The 15,439-nt window shown below is 40.8% G+C and overlaps 1 long non-coding RNA gene across 1 annotated transcript in view; it reads left to right on the top strand.

The window, feature by feature from the left end:
• Positions 1-1,409: 1,409 nt before the first annotated feature.
• LOC120103168 (uncharacterized) overlaps positions 1,410-15,439 on the top strand; it is a 36,076-nt gene continuing 22,046 nt past the window's right edge. Inside the window, exon 1 of the long non-coding RNA XR_005505268.2 lies at positions 1,410-1,470. This is a non-coding gene — a long non-coding RNA (uncharacterized LOC120103168). The remainder of the gene's footprint in view (positions 1,471-15,439) is intronic.

A 15,439-nucleotide genomic window follows, 5' to 3' on the forward strand; every position in this document is an offset into this window, starting at 1 on the left:
ACATAGATCAATCCAAACCTACCTGTGGGATGGTTAGTTATTGGTACTCAGAAAGGAGAAATGTAAAAGGAATGAATTAGAATGGAGTTTCTGGTTTCAAGCCTCCACCAACTGTGAGTAAAGCTGGGATGATTTTCCCCTAATAATAATAATACAGTGGAGCTGTAATCTGGAGACCACCAGAGCCTTACAACAAACCCATCCACAAAGACACTGGAAAGAAGCTGTCTGTTCAACCACTCTTGGAACATGGTTCTGTTTGTGGGGTTGGAGTCTGGCCCAGATGTTTACAAGGCCTCTTATTCTGGGAACTGAGATCAAGGTTGACACGGACTGACAAAAGTAGCAATAACTTGTATTCAAACAATGGATTGGAGTAAGGACATAGAACAGGTCAGAATCCACTGCAAGTGAGCAGTGGACCAGAAGGGTGAAGACACACTGAAGGGCCCTGGCTGCTGCGTGGAGCTTCCTTTCATGGGGATTCTGTAGGCATAATGTTTTTATACACTGTAAATTACCATTGTGTTACTTAAATGCTGATTCTCTGCCCTCAGACATTGTTTCAATCCAGACACATTGGCAGAATTGATCAGAGGGCAGGACATCCACCAACCAGAGGAAAGAGAGAGGGGAAAGATCAAACAGGGGTAAGAAGGAAGAGTTGGAGCTATGGAGAAGGGGTTTGAAGAGCCAAACCAATGATAATATGCAAGTAACATGGGATGGGGCTGGGGGTTAGCTAGATTAGCATGGGCAGTAAAGATAGATCATCTTATTTTTTCTGTGTGTTATTATTGCAGAAAGGTATAAGATAAAGAAATACACCTGCCTGATTAATTTATTTTTTATATTTATATTATGGATAATACAGGATTCAAGAGAAAGAGGAGTTTGCTTACTAAGGAACATAAAGAGGGTGATTCTCTGCTTTTATTCGTTGGTCTCTTCCCATAATGCATCTGGGTTTGATGATATGCATACCCCATTATTTTTTTAGCTTCAAATTTAAACCTAATATTTGCTTATTGTGAGAAGTTGAAAAAGAAATGCATACAACAAGATCTTTTTTTTTTTTTTTCTGGAGCTGGGGACCGAACCCAGGACCTTGCGCTTCATAGGCAAGCGCTCTACCACTGAGCTAAATCCCCAACCCCATACAACAAGATCTTAAATATAAAAGCCATTGCCATTTGTATTCAACCTTTCATGTTTGAATTGCTGCTTTAAGTTGGTTTCTATGTCAGAGAGTAGCTGATAAGTTTATTTGTGTGTTTTTTCTTTTCTTTCTTTCTTTTTTTTTTTTTTTTTCGGAGCTGGGGACTGAACTTAGCGCTCTACCGCTGAGCTAAGTCCCCAACCCCAGCTGATAAGTTTATATTTAATGATTTTCCCTTTTTACTCTTACAGGCATGTCATGGGTGCTCTTCTGGATCAAAATGTGACTGCAGTGGTATAAAAGGAGAAAAGGTAAATTCTGATTAAACAAATACTATTCATAAATTAATTGTACAAACTAGACTTATATCAGTGCCTAAATAAATAAATAGATTCTGCTGCATTGATTAATTTAATTTAGAGTGGGGACGTATAAAAATTATACTGTGTCAGGACCAGCAAACATCTATATAAAATATTGTATGATAAATATTTTTCCATCTTAATTAAATTGGGTATTTCTTATTTACATTTCAAATGTTATTCCCTTTCCCAGTTTTTAGGCTGACATCCTCCTAAGCCCTCCCCCACTTCTACATGGGTGAACCTCTCCCCATTCTCCCCCATTACCACCCTCCCCCCAAGACTCTCATTCACTGGGGTTCCAGCCTTGGCAGGACCAAGGGCTTCCTCTTCCACTGGTGCTCTTACTAGGTTATTCATTGCTACCTATGCAGTTGGAGCCCAGGGTCAGTCCATGTATAGTCTTTGGATAGTAGCTTAGTCCCTGGAAGCTCTAGGTTGGTTGGCATTGTTGTTCATATAGGGTCTCGAGCCCCTTCAGTCCTTTCTCTGATTTCTTCAACAGGTCCCGTTCTCAGTTCAGTGGATTGCTGCTGGCATTCACCTATGTATTTGCCATATTCTGGTTGTGTCTCTCAGGAGAGATCTACATCTGGTTCCTGTCGCCCTGCACTTCTTTGCTTCATCCATCTTGTCTAATTGGGTGGCTGTATATGCATGGGCCACATGTGGGGCAGGCTCTGAATGGGTGTTCCTTCTGCCTCTGTTCTACACTTTGCCTCTCTATTCCCTGCCAATGGTATTCTTGTTCCCCTTTCAAAGAAGGAGTGAAGCATCCACATTTTGGTCATCCTTCTTGAGTTTCATGAGTTCTGTGCATCTAAGGTAATTCAAGCATTTGGGCTAATATCCACTTATCAATGAGTGCATGCATACCATGTGTGTTTTTCTGTGATTAGGTTACATCACTCAGGATGATATTTTCCATTTGCCTATGAATTTCATAAAGTCATTGTTTTTGATAGCTGAGTAATATTCCATTGTGTAGATGTACCACATTTTCTGTATCCATTACTCTGTTGAAGGGCATCTGGGATCTTTCCAGCTTCTGGCTATTATAAATAAGCCTGCTGCGTACATAGTGGACCAAGTGTCTTTGTTATATGTTGGAGCATCTTTTGGGTATATATCTAAGAGAGGTATAGCTTGGTCCTCAGGTAGTGCAATGTCCAATTTTCTGAGGAACCTCCAGACTGATTTCCAGAATGGTTGTACCAGTCTGCAATCCCACCAACAATGGAGGAGTGTTCCTCTTTCTCCACATCCTTGCTAGCATCTGCTGTCACCTGAGTTTTTGATCTTAGCCATTCTGCCTGTTGTGTGGTGGAATCTCAGGGTTGTTTTGATTTGCATTTCCCTTATGACTAAAGATGTTGAACATTTCTTTAGGTGTTTCTCAGCCATTCGGCATTCCTCAGCTGTTAATTCTTTGTTTAGCTCTGAACCCCATTTTTTAATAGGGTTATTTGTCTCCCTGCAGTCTAACTTCTTGAGTTCTTTGTATATTTTGGATATTAGCCCTCTATCAGTTGTAGGATTGGTAAAGATCTTTTCCCAATCTGTTGGTTGCCGTTTTGTCCTAACAACCGTGTCCTTTGCCTTACAGAAGCTTTGTAGTTTTATGAGATCCCATTTGTCGATTCTTGATCTTAGAGCATAAGTCATTCGTGTTTTGTTCAGGAAATTTTCTCCAGTGCCCGTGTGTTCAAGATTATTCTCCACTTTTTCTTCTATTAGTTTGAGTGTATCTGGTTTGATGTGGAGGCCCATGATCCATTTGGACTTAAGCCTTGTACAGGGTGGTAAGAATGGATCAATCTTCATTCTTATACCTGCTGACCTCCAGTTGAACCAGCACCATTTGCTGAAAATGCTATCTTTTTTCCATTGGATGGTTCTGTTTCCTTTGTCAAAAATCAAGTGACCATAAGTATGTGGGTTCATTTCTGGATCTTCAATTCTATTCCACTGGTCTATCTGTCTGTCTCTGTACCAATACCATATAGTTTTTATCACTATTGCTTTGTAATACTGCTTGAGTTCAGGGATAGTGATTCCCATGGAAGTCCTTTTATTTTTGAGTATAGTTTTAGTTATCCTGGGTTTATTGCTATTCCAAATGAATTTGCAAATTGTTCTGTCTAGCTCTATGAAGAATTGGATTGGAATGGTGATGGGGATTGCATTGAATCTTGAGATTGCTTTTGGTAAAATAGCCATTTTTACTATATTAATCCTGCCAATCCATGAGCATGGGAGATCTTTCCATCTTCTGAGATCTTCAATTTCTTTCTTCAGAGGTTTGAAGTTCTTATTGTACAGATCTTTCCCTTGCTTGGTTAAAGTCACTCCGAGGTATTTTATATTATTTGGGACTATTATGAAAGGTGTCATTTCCCTATTTTCTTTTTCAGCTTGTTTTTCTTTATTTTGTGTAGAGTATGGCTACTGATTTATTTGAGTTAATTTTATACCCAGCTACTTTGCTGAAGGTGTTTATCAGGTTTAGTAATTCTCTGGTGGAACTTTTGGGATCACTTAAATATACTATCATATCATCTGCAAATAGCGATATTTTGACTTCTTCCTTTCCAATATGTATCCCTTTGATCTCCTTTTCTTGTCTGATTGCTCTGGCTAGAACTTCGAGAACTATATTGAATAAGTAAGGAGAGAGTGAGCAGCCTTGTCTAGACCCTGATTTTAGTGGGATTGCTTCAAGTTTCTCTACATTTAATTTAATGTTACCAACTGGTTTACCATATATGGCTTTTACTATGTTTACCTATGGGCCTTGAATTCCTGTTCTTTCCAGGACTTTTATCATGAAAGGCTGTTGAATTTTGTCAAATGCTTTCTCAGCATCTAATGAAATGATCGTGTGGTTTTTATCTTTCAGTTTATTTATATAGTGATTACATTGATGGTTTTCCATATATTAAATCATCTCTGCATACCTTGGATGAAGTCTACTTGATCATGATGGATAATTGTTTTGATATGTTCTTGGATTCAGTTTGCAAGAAGTTTATTGAGTATTTTTGCATCAATATTCATAAGGGAAATTGGTCTGAAGTTCTCTTTCTTTGTTGGATCTTTGTGTGGTTTAGGTATAAGAGTAATTGTGGCTTCACAGAAGGAATGTGGTAGCTCTCCGTCTGCTTCAATTTTGTGGAATAGTTTGGATAGTATTGATAGGAGGTCTTCTATGAAGATATGATAGAATTCTGCACTGAACCCATCTGGACCTGGGCTCTTTTTGGCTAGGAGACTTTTTTTTTTTTTTTCGGAGCTGGGGACCGAAACCAGGGCCTTGCGTTTGCCAGGCAAGCGCTCTACCACTGAGCTAAATCCCCAACCCCTGGCTAGGAGACTTTTAATGACTGCTTTTATTTCTTTAGGAGTTATGGGGTTGTTTAAATGGTTTATCTATTCCTGACTTAACTTCAGTACCTGGTATCTGTCTAGGAAACTGTCCATTTCCTCCAGATTTTCAAGTTTTGTTGAATATAGAGTTTTGTCGTAGGATCTGATGATTTTTTGAATTTCCTCTGATTCTGTTGTTATGTCTCCCTTTTCATTTCTGATTTTGTTAATTTGGACACACTGTCTGTGTCCTCCGGTTAGTCTGGCTAAGGGTTTATCTATATTGTTGATTTTCTCAAAGAACCAACTTTTGGTTCTGTTGATTCTTTCTATGGTCCTTTTTGTTTCTACTTGGTTGATTTCAGCTCTGAGTTTGATTATTTCCTGCCTTCTACTCCTCCTGGGTGTATTTGCTTCTTTTTGTTCTAGAGCTTTTAGGTGTGCTGTCAAGCTGCTGACATATGCTCTTTCCTGTTTCTTTCTGCAGGCACTCATAGCTATGAGTTTTCTTCTTAGCACAGCTTTCATTGTGTCCCATAAGTTTGGGTATGTTGTACCTTCATTTTCATTAAATTCTATGAATTCTTTAATTTCTTTCTCTATTTCTCCCTTGACCAGGTTATCATTGAGTAGAGCATTGTTCAACTTCCATGTATATGTGGGCGTTCTTTTGTTATTGTTATTGAAGACCAGCTTTAGCCCGTGGTGGTCTGATAGGACACATGCAATTATTTCTATCTTTCTGTATTTGTTGAGGCCTGTTTTGTGCCCAATTATATTGTAAATTTTGGGGAAAGTACCATGAGGTCGTGAGAAGAAGGTGTATCCTTTTGTTTTAGGATGGAATGTTCTATAAAAATCTGTTAAGTCCATTTGGCTCATGACTTCTGTTAGTCTGTCTAAGTCTCTGTTTAATATCTGTTTCCATGATCTGTTAACACATTGATGAGAGTTGGGTGTTGAAATCTCCTACTATTTTTGTGTTAGGTGCAATGTGTGCTTTGAGCTTTAGTAAGGTTTCTTTTATGTATGTAGGTGCCCTTTTATTTGGAGGATAGATATTTAGGATTGAGAGTTCATCTTGGTGGATTTTCTTTCGTGAATATGAAGTGTCCTTCCTTATCTTTTTTGATGACTTTTGGTTGAAAATTGATTTTATTTGATATTAGAATGGCTACTCCAGCTTGGTTCTTCAGATCATTTGCTTGTAAAGTTGTTTTCCAGCCTTTTACTCTGAGGTAGTGTCTGTCTTTGTCTCTGAGGTTTGTTTCCTGTAGGCAGCAAAATGCTGGGTCCTCATTACGCATCCAGTTTGTTTTTCTGTCTCTTTTTATTGGGGAATTGAGTCCATTGATATTGAGAGATATTAAGGAATAGTGATTGTTGCTTCCTGTTATCTTTGTATTTGGATGTGAGATTATGTGGGCTTGTCTTCTCTTTGTTTTGTTGCAAAACTATTAGTTTGTTGCTTTTTCTAGGGTGTAGCTTGCCTCCTTGTGTTGAGCTTTACCATTTATTATCCTTTCTAGGACTGGATTTGTAGAAAGATATTGTGTAAATTTGGTTTTGTCATGGAATATCTTGGTTTCTCCATCTATGTTAATTGAGAGTTTTGCTGGATACAGTAACCCGTGCTAGCATTTATGTTCTCTTAGGGTCTGTATGACATCTGTCCAGGATCTTCTGGCTTTCATAGTCTTTGGTGAGAAATCTGGTGTAATTCTAATAGGTCTGCCTTTATATGTTACTTGATCTTTTTCCCTTACTGCTTTTAATATTCTTTGTGTTGTGCATTTGGTATTTTGACTATTATGTGACAGGAGGAGTTTCTTTTCTGGTCCAATCTATTTGGAGTTCTGTAGGCTTCTTGTATATTTATGGGCATCTCTTTCTTTAGGTTAGGAAAGTTTTTTTTCTATGATTTTGTTGAAGATATTTACTGGTCCTTTGAGTTGAGAGTCTTCACTCTCTTCTATACCTGTTATACTTAGCTTTGATCTTCTCATTGTGTCCTGGATTTCCTGTATGTTTTGGGCCAGTAGCTTTTCTCTTTTATGTTATCTTTTACAGTGTGGCGATGATTTCTGTTGAGTTTTCTGCTCCTGAGATTCTCTCTTCTATTTGCTAATGCTTGTATCTATGGCTTCTTGTCTTTTCCTTTGGTTTTCTATATCCAGGGTTGTCTCACTTTGTGCTTTCTTTATTGTTTCTATTTCCATTTTCAATTCCTTCACCTGTTTGATTGTGTTTTCCTATAATTCTTTCAGGGATTTTTGTGTTTCCTCTGTAAGGGCTTCTACTTGTTGACTTGTGTTTTCCTGCATTTCTCTAAGGCAGTTCTTTATGTCTTTCTTAAAGTCCTCCATCATCATGATCAAATGTGATTTTAAAGCTAGATCTTGCTTTTCTGGTGTGTTTGGATATTCAGTGTTTGCTTTGGTGGTAGAATTGGGCTCTGATGATGCCATGCAGTCTATATTTCTGTTGCTTGGGTTCCTGCACTTGCCTCTCACCATCAGGTTGTCTCTGGTGTTAGCTTGTTCTGCTATTTCTGACAGTGACTTGACTGTCCTATAGGCCTGTGTGTCAGGAGTGCTGTAGACCTGTTTTCCTGTTTTCTTTCAGCCAGTTTTTAGAACAGAGTGTTCTACTTTCAGGCGTGTACTCATTCCTGTCCACTGCCTTTCAGTTGTTCCTCTGGGCATGTGTCCTGAGTCCACCAGGTAGGTCACTTGGAGCAGAAATGTTGGTCTTACCTCTGGTCTCGGGCCTCAAGTTGCTCCTCAGGGCTGGGTTTCAGCTCCCTGTGAGGGTAGCAACCAGAAGGGCCTGCCCCTACTTCTGGGTCCCTGTGCACAGAGGCCCCTGATGGTGCTAGGCGTTTTCCTCTAGAATCAGAAATGTGGGCAGAAAGCAGTCTCCTCTGGTTTCCCAGGTGGGTCTGTCCCTCTGAAGGTCTAGCTCTCCCTCCCATGGGATTTGGGTGCAGGGAGCTGTTTGACTGGGTCCGGTCAGATCCGGGCATAGTCTGGACTGCAGGGCTCCTGCTGCTTCACTTCCCCTATCTTCCTGTGCCCAGAGGCCCTATACAGTTTCTTTTTGGGCCAGGGATGTGGGCAAAGTTGGGTAGAAGTGGTGGTCTCTCCTTCCCTGCAGTCTCAGGATTACCCACAGGTCTGGGCGGTGAGCTCTCTCTCCCATGGGGTTTGGGAGCAGGGAGCTGTGGGCTGAGATCAGCAAGGTTCAGGCACCAGCTAGAAACCAGAAGTGTCTGGTCCCAGAGGAATTTTGCCTTTGTGTGTCCTGAGTCCACCAGGCAGGTCACTTGCAGCAGAAAAGTTGGTCTTAGCTCTGGTATTGAGCCTGAAGTCGCTCCTCAGGGCTAGGTTTCAGCTCTCCATGAGGGCAGCAACCAGAAGGGCCTGCCCCTCTTTCTTCTGGGTCCCTGTGCACAGGGGACCCAGATGGTGCTAGGCGTTTTCCTCTAGAGTCAGAAATGTGGGCAAAGGGTAGTCTCCTCTAGTTTCCCAGGCGGGTCTGCCCCTCTGAAGGTCTAGCTCTCCCTCCCATGTGATTTGGGTGCAACGAGCTGTTTGACTGGGTCTGTTCAGATCCGGGTGCAATCTGGATCGCAGGGCTCCTGCAGCTTGACTGCCCCTATATTCCTGTGCCCAGAGGCCCTATAAAGTTTCCTCTTGGCTCAGGGATGTGGGCAAAGGTGGGCAGAAGTGGCGGTCTCTCCTTCCCTGCAGTCTCAGGATTGCCCACACTTCTGGGCAATGTCTCAGGATTGCCCACACTTCTGGGCAATGAGCTCTCTCTCCCATGGTGTTTGGGAGCAGGGAGTTGTGGCCCAGGATCAGCGAAGTTTGGGCGCCAGCTAGAAACCAAAAGTCCCCATTATTTATAGGCATAAGATAGTCAGCAGAGAGTTTCCTTAAAATTTTACTTGAGACACACATTGGTAGGATTATGCATATACCCCAAACTAGTTCAGGTATTTCTTTTCTATAAGGGAAATATGATTGAATAAAATTTGTCTACATCCGATTATTGTCGGGGGGTGGTGGAGAAATGTATCCTAATGTTCAGAGAGGGGTATATATGTAGCCTGATGTAAATGGGGATCTGAGCCTATTAGATGCATTGTTCCAGAGAGGGGTGTTAAAGCTGGGCTTCCACTTGCATTATCAGAAGGGGGTTACATAAACCTAACCAAGTAGAGTCCCAGGTTTCTAAACTATTCCTTATACTTGTCTGTCTCAGCCCTCCCTGCTTATCATTCTTGAAATTTTTTGTAAGGTTGTGGGTTCCACATGACACAGTTACCTGGGGAGGTGGAACCCAGGGAGTTTGACTGCATTTATCCCACACTGCCCTGGGCATGTGCTGCGCCTTAGGGAAGTCGGAGGCTCAGGGTGGGAAAGCACTTTCTAAGACTTGGGAAAGACAGAATTGGGTTGAGGGTCTTGGGCTTATGACAAAGTAGGGCCATGGGGTTCTCAAACCCTTGGATATTCAGGCACAACTGGGAGTCATGGAAGAGCAGAGAACTGAGTCAGGGCTCAAGGGCTGAGTCTACCCTGGGGTGGGGGGTGGGAGGCAGAGAGGGGAGTTACAGGGAGAGAGAGTCCTCAGCTGGACAGCTACTGGCTTGGTGAGGTGTTTGGGAGTGCTGAGAGGCTTTCAGTGGGAGACTAGACAGTGGCTCTCTAGGCAAAGGCCTTCTTTGTGGTTCCCAACTGTGGATCTCAATGAAAAGAGGCAGTATCATTTATTGCCCTGGTGGAAAGTAGATGCATAAAACCATTCCCCCTTTCTCAGAGTGGGCCTGAGATTAAATGCTGCGGGGGGGGGCTTCTTTCTTGTTGCTTCTTCTTGAGGCAGCAGAGGGAAGAGCATTGGCAGAGGGTAAGACTTTCTCTTATGGGATATTTAGGGTTGTTGTATGATAATAAAACATCGATTTACTTAAATCTAAGTTAATATGTTACTGTAGCTGATTTACTATCTATGTCTGCAACTGTAACTGACCTGCCTTCTGTGTTTATTTGAGGCCAGAAACTGCAGTCTCTGGCACTTAGCACTTCATTCTAAAACAGCAGGAGATAAAAAAAAGGATTAATTGCTAGAGCCTTTCCCCTTTTGTCCCTGTGCCTCTTGCTTGTCAGGCTAGGGGGAAGTTTGGAGCAATAAACTTCTATTGAACCAAGAGAAGTGAATAGTGCTTGCAGAAGGAAAAACTTTTACACAGGCAAATATGTATAAGATTATATAAATTCATATACAGGTTCATGAATGTGCATAGTACATTGCCCCTTCACCAAGTGGGGCCCAACTCACATGCATTCTCACAATGCAATTACATTTTTTCCCTCCATCTTTATTAACTTGGGTATTTCTTATTTACATTTCTTTTTTTCTCCATTTTTTCATTATGAACATGAGTATTTCTTATTTACATTTCCAATGTTATTCCCTTTCCCAGTCTCCGGGCCAACATACCCCTAACCCCTGCCCCTCCCCTTCTTAGTGGATGTTCCCCTCCCCATCCTCCCCCCATTACCACCCTCCCCCCAACAATCACGTTCACTGGGGGTTAGTCTTAGCAGGACCAAGGGCTTCCCCTTACACAGGTGATCTTACTAGGATATTCATTGCTACATATGAGGTTAGAATCCAGGGTCAGTCCATGTATAGTCTTTGGGTAGTGGCTTAGTCCCTGGAAGCTCTGGTTGCTTGGCATTGTTCATATGGGGTCTCAAGCCCCTTCAAGTTCTTCCAGTCCTTTCTCTGATTCCTTCAACGGGGGTCCCGTTCTCAGTTCAGTGGTTTGCTGCTGGCATTTGCCTATGTATTTGCTGTATTCTGGCTGTGTCTCTCAGGAGAGATTCACATCCGGTTCCTGTCGGCCTGCACTTCTTTGCTTCATCCATCTTGTCTAATTGGGTGGCTATATATGTATGGGTCATATGTGGGGCAGGTTCTGAATGGGTGTTCCTTCAGTCTCTGTTTTAATCTTTGGCTGTTATTCCCTGCCAAGGGTATTCTTGTTTCCCTTTCAAAGAAGGAGTGAAGCATTCGTATTTTGATCATCCTTCTTGAGTTTCATGTGTTCTGTGCATCTAGGGTAATTTGAGCATTTTGGCTAATATCCACTTATCAATGAGTGCATGCATACCATGTGTGTTTTTCTGTGATTAGGTTACATCACTCAGGATGATATTTTCCAGTTCCCTCCATTTGCCTATGAATTTCATAAAGTCATTGTTTTTGATAGCTGAGTAATATTCCATTGTGTAGATGTACGACATTTTCTGTATCCATTACTCTGTTGAAGGGCATCTGAGATCGTTCCAGCTTCTGGCTATTATAAAGAAGGCTGCTCTGAACATAGTGGAGCACATGTCTTTTTTATATGTTGGGGTATCTTTTGGGTATATGCCCAAGAGAGGTATAGCTGGGTCCTCAGGTAGTTCAATGTCCAATTTTCTGAGGAACCTCCAGGCTGATTTCCAGAATGATTGTACCTGACTGCATTCCCACCAACAATGGAGGAGTGTTCCTCTTTCTCCACATCCATACCAGCATTTGCTGTCACCTGAGTTTTTGATCTTAGCCATTCACACTGATGTGAGGTGAAATCTCAGGGTTGTTTTGATTTGCATTTCCCTTATGACTAAAGATGTTGAACATTTCTTTAGGTGTTTCTCAGCCATTTGGCATTCCTCAGCTGTGAATTCTTTGTTTAGCTCTGAACCCCAATTTTTAATAGAGTTATTTGTCTCCTTGCGGTCTAATTTATTGAGTTCTTTGTATATTTTGGATATAAGCCCTCTATCTTTTGTAGGATTGGTAAAGATCTTTCCCCAATCTGTTGGTTGCCGTTTTGTCCTAACCACAGTGTCCTTTGCCTTACAGAAGCTTTGCAGTTTTATGAGATCCCATTTGTCGATTCTTGATCTTAGAGCATAAGCCATTGGTGTTTTGTTCAGGAAATTTTTTCCAGTGCCCATGTGTTCGAGATGCTTCCCCCCTTTTTCTTTTATTAGTTTGATTGTATCTGGTTTGTTGTGGAGGTCCTTGACCCACTTGGACTTAAGCTTTGTACAGGGTGATAAGCATGGATTGATCTGCATTCTTCTACATGTTGACCTCCAGTTGAACCAGCACCATTTGCTGAAAATGCTATCTTTTTTCCCTTTGATGGTTTTGGCCCCTTTGTCAAAAATCAAGTGACCATAGGTATGTGGGTTCATTTCTGGGTCTTCGATTCTATTCCATTGGTCTATCTGTCTGTCTCTGTACCAATACCATGCAGTTTTTATCACTATTGCTCTGTAATACTGCTTGAGTTCAGGGATAGTGATTCCCCCTGAAGTCCTTTTATTTTTGAGGATCCTTTTAGATATCCTGAGTTTTTTGTTATTCCAGATGAATTTGCAAATTGTTCTGTCTAACTCTTTGAAGAATTGGATTGGTATTTTAATGGGGATTCCATTGAATCTGTAGATCGCTTTTGGTAAAATGGCCATTTTTACTATATTAATCCTGCCAATCCATGAGCATGGGAGATCTTTCCATCTTCTGAGGTCTTCAATTTCTTTCTTCAGAGGTTTGAAGTTCTTATTGTACAGATCTTTTACTTGCTTGGTTAGAGTCACACTGAGGTACCTTATATACTATTTGGGACTATTATGAAGGGTGTCATTTCCCTATTTTCTTTCTCAGCTTGTTTTTCTTTATTTTGTGTAGAGGATGGCTACTGATTTATTTGAGTTAATTTTATACCCAGCTACTTTGCTGAAATTATCAGCTTTAGTAGTTCTCTGGTGGAAATTTTGTGATCACTTAAATATACTGTCATATCATCTGCAAATAGTGATATTTTGACTTCTTCTTTTCCAATCTGTATCCCCTTGTCTGATTGCTCTGGCTAGAACTTCAAGAACTATATTGAATAAGTAGGGAGAGAGTGCGCAGCCTTGTCTAGACCCTGATTTTAGTGGGATTGCTTCAAGTTTCTCTACATTTAGTTTAATGTTAACAACTAGTTTGCTGTATATGGCTTTTACTATGTTTAGGTATGGGCCTTGAATTCCTATTCTTTCCAGGACTTTTATCATGAAGGGGTGTTGAATTTTGTCAAATGCTTTCTTAGCATCTAATGAAATGATCATGTGGTTTTGTTCTTTCAGTTTGTTTATATAATGGATCACGTTGATGGTTTTCAGTATATTAAACCATCCCTGCATGCCTGGGATGTAGCCTACTTGATCGTGATGGATGATTGTTTTGATGTGCTGTTGGATTTGGTTTGCCAGAATTTTTTTTTATTAACTTGTGTATTTCTTATTTACATTTCGAGTGTTACTCCCTTTCCTGGTTTACGGGCCAACATCCCCCTAGCCCCTCCCCCTCCCCTTCTTTATGGGTGTTCCCCTCCCCATCCTCCCCCCATTGCCGCCCTTCCCCCAACAATCACGTTCACTGGGGGTTCAGTCTTAGCAGGACCCAGGGCTTCCCCTTACACTGGTGATCTTACTAGGATATTCAATGCTACCTATGCGGTTAGAGTCCACGGTCAGTCCATGTATAGTCTTTGGGTAGTGGCTTAGTCCCTGGAAGCTCTGGTTGCTTGACATTGTTGTACATATGGGGTCTCAAGCCCTTTCAAGCTCTTCCAGTCCTTTCTCTGATTCCTTCAACGGGGGTCCTGTTCTCAGTTCAGTGGTTTGCTGCTGGCATTTGCCTCTGTATTTGCTGTATTTGGCTGTGTCTCTCAGGAGAGATCTACATCTGGTTCCTGTCAGACTGCACTTCTTTGCTTCATCCATCTTGTCTAACTGAGTGGCTGTATATGTATGGGCCACATGTGGGGTAGGCTCTGAATGGGTGTTCCTTCTGTCTCTGTTTTAATCTTTGCCTCTCTATTCCCTGTCAAGGGTATTCTTGTTCCCCTTTTAAAGAAGGAGTGAAGGTTTGCCAGAATTTTATTGAGTATTTTTGCATCAATATTCATAAGGGAAATTGGTCTGAAGTTCTCTTTCTTTGTTGGGTCTTTGTGTGGTTTAGGTATAGGAGTAATTGTGGTTTCATAGAAGGAATTCGGTAGTGCTCCATCTGTTTCAATTTTGTGGAATAGTTTGGATAGTATTGGTATGAGGTTTTCTATGAAGGTCTGATAGAATTCTGCACTAAATCTGCCTGGACCTGGGCTCTTTTTGGTTGGGAGACCTTTAATGACTGCTTCTATTTCTTTCTTTCTTCCTTCCTTCCTTCCTTCCTTCCTTCCTTTCTTTCTTTCTTTCTTTCTTTCTTTTTTTGCTTCTATTTCTTTAGGAGTTATGGGGTTTTTTAAATGGTTTATCTGTTCCTGATTTAAGTTTGATACCTGGTATCTCTCTAGGAAATTGTCCTTTTCCTCCAGATTTTCAAGTTTTGTTGAAGATAGACTTCTGTAGTAGGATCTGATGATTTTTTGAATTTCCTCTGATTCTGTTGTTATCTCTCCCTTTTCATTTCTGATTTTGTTAATTTGGACACACTCTCTGTGTCCTCTCGTTAATCTGGCTAAGGTTTTATCTATCTTGTTGATTTTCTCAAAGAACCAACTTTTGGTTCTGTTGATTCTTTCTATGGTCCTTTTTGTTTCTACTTGGTTGATTTCAGCTCTGAGTTTGATTATTTCCTGCCTTCTACTCCCCCTGGGTGTATTTGCTTCTTTTTGTTCTAGAGTTTTTAGGTGTTCTGTCAAGCTGGTGACATATGCTCTCTCCTTGTTTCTTTCTGCAGGCACTCAGAGCTATGAGTTTTCCTCTTAGCACAGCTTTCATTGTGTCCCATAAGTTTGGGTATGTTGTACCTTCATTTTCATTAAATTTTAAGAAGTCTTTAATGTATTTCTTTATTTCTTCCTTGACCAGTTTATCGTTGAGTAGAGCATTGTTCAACTTCCATGTATATGTGGGCATTCTTCCCTTATTGTTATTGAAGACCAGCTTTAGGCCGTGGTGGTCTGAAAGGATGCATGGGATTATTTCTATCTCTCTGTATCTGTTGAGGCCTGTTTTTTGACCAATTATATGGTCAATTTTGGAGAAAGTAATGTGAGGTGCTGAGAAGAATGTATATCCTTTTGCTTTAGGATAGAATGTTCTAGAAAATCTGTTAAGTCCATTTGGTTAATGACTTCTCTTAGTCTGTCTACATCTCTGTTTAATTTCTGTTTCCATGACCTGTCCATTGATGAGAATGGGGTGTTGAAATCTCCTACTATTATTGTGTGAGGTGCAATATGTGTTTTGAGCTTTAGTAAAGTTTCTTTTACGTATGTAGGTGCCCTTGTATTTGGAGCATAGATATTTAGGAATGAGAGTTCATCTTGGTGGATTTTTTCTTTGATGAATATGAAGTGTCCTTCCTTATCTTTTTTGAACACTTTTAGTTGAAAATTGATTTTATTTGATATTAGAATGGCTACTCCAGCTTGCTTCTTCTGACCATATGCTTGGAAAGTTGTTTTCCAGCCTTTCACTCTGAGGTAATGTCT

The sequence above is a fragment of the Rattus norvegicus genome, chromosome 5, assembly GCF_036323735.1.
Source record: "Rattus norvegicus strain BN/NHsdMcwi chromosome 5, GRCr8, whole genome shotgun sequence".
Lineage (NCBI taxonomy): Eukaryota > Metazoa > Chordata > Mammalia > Rodentia > Muridae > Rattus > Rattus norvegicus.